The sequence below is a fragment of the Gossypium raimondii genome, chromosome 9 (assembly GCF_025698545.1).
Source record: "Gossypium raimondii isolate GPD5lz chromosome 9, ASM2569854v1, whole genome shotgun sequence".
NCBI classification, from domain to species: domain Eukaryota; kingdom Viridiplantae; phylum Streptophyta; class Magnoliopsida; order Malvales; family Malvaceae; genus Gossypium; species Gossypium raimondii.
The window spans coordinates 19,906,805-19,911,308 of NC_068573.1; the positions used below are offsets into that span (position 1 = coordinate 19,906,805).

At 36.5% G+C, this 4,504-nt stretch overlaps 1 pseudogene; it reads right to left on the bottom strand.

The window, feature by feature from the left end:
* Positions 1-2,991: 2,991 nt before the first annotated feature.
* LOC128032974 (small nucleolar RNA R71) lies at positions 2,992-3,090 on the bottom strand (annotated as a pseudogene).
* Between the last annotated feature and the right edge of the window lie 1,414 nt (positions 3,091-4,504).

Sequence of the window (4,504 nt, forward strand, 5' to 3'; positions counted from 1 at the left end):
ATTAATTTTTTTCCAACTTTAGCATGTCAACACCCCCTATTGTCGTCCAACTCACTTACCATGGATGAGGAAGATTCTTTCCTTTCTTTTCAGGTCAACATGCCTTATTTACTCAAGCATGATCCCCTTTCTGCTCCTTTGTCCCATCCACATGCCCTTTTATCAATCCTTGTCATGTGAATTGATTCATTATACCTAGAAAACTCACCTATTGAATATTTTTTCATTAAACTCCTCCCCCTATTTTCGTCCCTCTCTCTAGCTTCTCCCTTTCTCACCATTTTCATTCTTTTGTTTTAGACATCAACCACCTTTACACTACTTTCCTCCTCTCCTCCACCACTACCTTGCCAACCAAACCACCGCCGGACCTCCCATTCGTTGTTGGTTCTCCCTTTTTGTACTATTCCACCTCCGCCCTAGAACTACCATTCACCATCGTAGCCATCACCATTATGCACCACCATAAAAGATAACTCTCTTTTTCTACATTATTGTACTTCTCAATTTCTTTTTCCCTTTCCATTCTCTCCTTCTTTCCCCTAGTACTACAACACCCTTCTCTCATCCTCCTTTACTGCCACCGCCATCGCACCTTTACCGGTGACTAGTGACCCATCCTCCTTTCTTCATCGTTTTTCATTTTCTACCACTCCTTATAGTAAACAAAACCTTATTTCTTTTATTTTCAATAAGTTCTTAAAATATTTTAATATTATTATACTTTTGACTCACTTTTTCAAGTGATTGATTGCTCTAGCCCTGATTTCCTCTCCAACTCAAGACCCTAGTGACCCAATGATAACTCTTGGAAAGAGTTATATTTCATACCTTTAAACCTAGCTAATTGCTTGTACTTGGTACATTTAGTTGCATTTTAGGACATTTCATTGGTATTTTTATCATTGCATTAGGAGCTTGGACTGTGTTTAAATGTTAGGTAATTTTAATTGCATGTAGAAGGGGGTGTGTTTGGTGGTTTGGAAGGTGTAGGATGTGGAGAAAGAAATAAATGAGTGAAAGTTTGCTAGGGAAAAATGTTGGATAGTTTGCCAACAGAAATGCCGTGACAATTTTAGGAAGATGACTGAGTCAACACTTAATGAATACCAGTTTTAGCCCAACTCTACTTGTACCAGAAAAATCTACCTAAAAAAGAGGAGAAGATATCGTGGGCTGTTGGAGTTACCCTAGGAAGAAAAGCTTATAAAAAGCCAAAGGAGGAAACCCTAAAGGGTGTGGACATCTAGAGACAACAATAAAGGGTAGCAGCTGAGTAGAGACGAAAAGAGGAAACTGAAGATAGTCCCTCTCCGCCACCACAGGCCACTGTTCTGCTGGATTGTGGATTGACCTAGCGACAACCATCTTTCTAAGTTCTTCCATTATTTTATAATTTATTCTCTCATGAATTGATTTGATCGAAATGATGTTGTGTGTTATTTTGAACTTTAATTTTAATTGCCAACCCACGAGCTAAATCTCATAGGGTTGGGATTTCAAGATGAAACTTTTATTTTCGTTAATGGTTGAAGCATATATTTGATTTAATTTACTTTATTATTCAATTGTTTTTATTTCCCAATCATATGCGTACATTCTCTAGACATAGAGTATGTAATATGCCCATAAACTGAATCTAATTCTGAAAAGGTTAGATTAGTTGGACTGCAATTGAATGATACAAGCGGGTATTCGATTGAATACTTACAGCAGACTTTAGACATAGAGCATTGTTTGAATAGAATGAAGACTAAATAGTGCAGGGTACCGTGCTAAGGCCTATAGACACAGGCCATGTAACTTGAAATCTAGCTCTCAAAAGAAACAGGTCACTTTAGGTACCTTCTGAGTAGTTGATTAAGTACGATTTTGCTGAGGCATTACTAAAAGTAAGGGAAGATTCTTAGTGATCCGAACCTTCCAAATCAACATTGTAGACCCTTAATCCTCTATCGTAGTATATTTTCCATACCATTCTTAGTTATTTATTTATTCACTTGTAGATTATTTACGTAATTATTCTTGTAATTTTCATTGCATTTTTACTCCTGCTTTGCCTTAACATTTTTCAGTATTAGTCAATATACATTTTGCACACATCCTTACTACTTTAATTTACCATTACGTAGTTAAACTTGGTTTTGCCATAACATTAATCATAATTCGTTATAATAACTTGACCAACTTTATACCTAATCCAATCCCTATGGAGACGACCTCAATTCTCACTTTATTACTTAATTTGACATGTATACTTGTACAATTTGCATACTATTTCCCACGCGATAAGTTTTTGGCGCCATTGTCGGGGATCGACAATTTGGTGAAATTTTGTTTTGTTATTTTACTTAATTCCATCAATTTTATTTAACTTAGTTTAATTTAATTTCTATAGGTTTGCCATCAGTGCATGAAAAAAGGCATTCCTGTTAACAAGGAGTATCCTTTTGACCCAAATATCGAAAGAACTTTACGAAGAAGGCGGAAAGAACTACAAAAAAATGGCTAAGAACGAGAATGATCCTAGTCTTAGTGATAATCCGAATGGTCAAGATATTAATTTTCCTATTCGTAGGGTGATACCTAGTCTGAATGATAATTTGAATTTTCATGACGCTAATCCTCATGTTCGTGGGGTGATAGATGACCAAGACAGACCAATTCGAGAGCATGTTGTGCGAATTTTGGATGACCTGAATGCAGGGATAGTCAGACCACAAATATAGGCTCAACAATTTCAGCTGAAACTGGTAATATTTCAAATGTTAGAAACAATAGGACAGTTTAGTGGATTACCCACTAAAGATCTAATACTGTATTTAAGACTTTTTCTAGAGGTTTGCGACCCATTTAGACAATAGGGTGTCCCTGAAGACACTTTGTGGCTTAAACAGTTTCCATATTCTTTAAGAGATCGTGCAAGTGGCATCATGGAATGATCTTTGCCAGTGATTTTTGCTATGGTATAATCCCCTAAATATGAATGCTAAGCTTAGAAATGACATCACATGTTTTTGACAATTGGAGGATGAAACACTATATGAAGCTTGGGATCAATTTAAAGACTTAATTCAAAAATTATGATATTCTATAATGGGCTAAATACACACACGAGGATGGTAGTTGATGTTTCTGCCAATGGTACTTTATTGGATAAATCTTATAATCAAGCATATGAAATTTTGAAAAAGATTGCCAACAATGATTATCAATATCCTCCCACAAGAGTTGGGACGGGTAAGAGAGCTGTTGGTACCATGGAGCTAGATGCAATCACTTCATTAACAGCCCAGCTATCTTCTTCGGTTAATATGATCAAAACAATGAAGAAACCCTCTACAGTTCAAGAGATGAAATCAACTGAGCTTTCGTGTCTTTATTATGGTGAAGACCATATGTTTGATGGATGCCCATCAAACCCAGCATCCGTGTGTAACATGAGTAATTTCAACAGGAACAATAGCCCCTATTCCAACACGTATAATCCAGGGTGGAAACAACATCCAAACTTTAGTTGGACTAATCAAGGTATGGGGAATTTTAATAATGCTACAAGACAGAATGCTAACAGTGCACCACCTGGTTATAATCATCGTATGCTGAGGAAAAATGTCCAACAGGGTTATGCATCAGCTTCATTATCATCATCATCTATTGAAGCCTTGTTGAAGGAATATACGGTCAAGAATGAAGCCGTAATTCATAGTTAGGCTGCATTTCTCCAAGCTCTTGAGAATCAAGTGGGGCAAATAGCGAATACTTTGAATTCAAGACCATAAGGAGCATTGCCAAGTGATATCAAGAATTCAATATTCAAGGGAAGCAATGGTGTAAGGCCATCACTCTTAGAAGAAAAACTCATCTTGATAACATTGCTCAAGATGCCATAACAGGAGAGGATAACTCGAAGAACAACCACGTAAAGATCCTTGAGTCATTTGAAAAACATACTGAATCTAAAAAGGGTGAGCAACAAAATGATATGGAAAAATCAGATCATGATGTCAACAAGAATACCATGAAAAAACAATATCAGTAACCTGAAGGACGACCACATCTTGCTTTTCCCCAGTGATTTCAAAATTCTAAGCAGAATATTAAGTTCAAAAGATTTTTGGATGTATTGAAGAAACTCCACATCAACATATCACTAGTTAAAGCTTTGGAGCAAATGCCTAATTATGTGAAATTTATAAAAGATATATTGTCAAAGAAGTGTAGATTGGGAGAGTTTGAGACTGTCGCTCTTAGTGAAGGGTACACAGCAATGTTGATGAATAAATTACCTCCGAAGTTGAAGGACCCTGGGAGTTTCACTATCCCATGTTCAATTGGAAATCATTATGTTGGAAGGTGTTATGTGATCGAGGCCCGAGTATAAATCTAATGTCTATGTCTATTTTTAGGAAATTGGGAATTGGAAAAGCAAGACCTACTACGGTTACATTGCAACTGGTTAATCGGTCCTATGCACATCCGAAAGGTAAAATTGAATATGTGT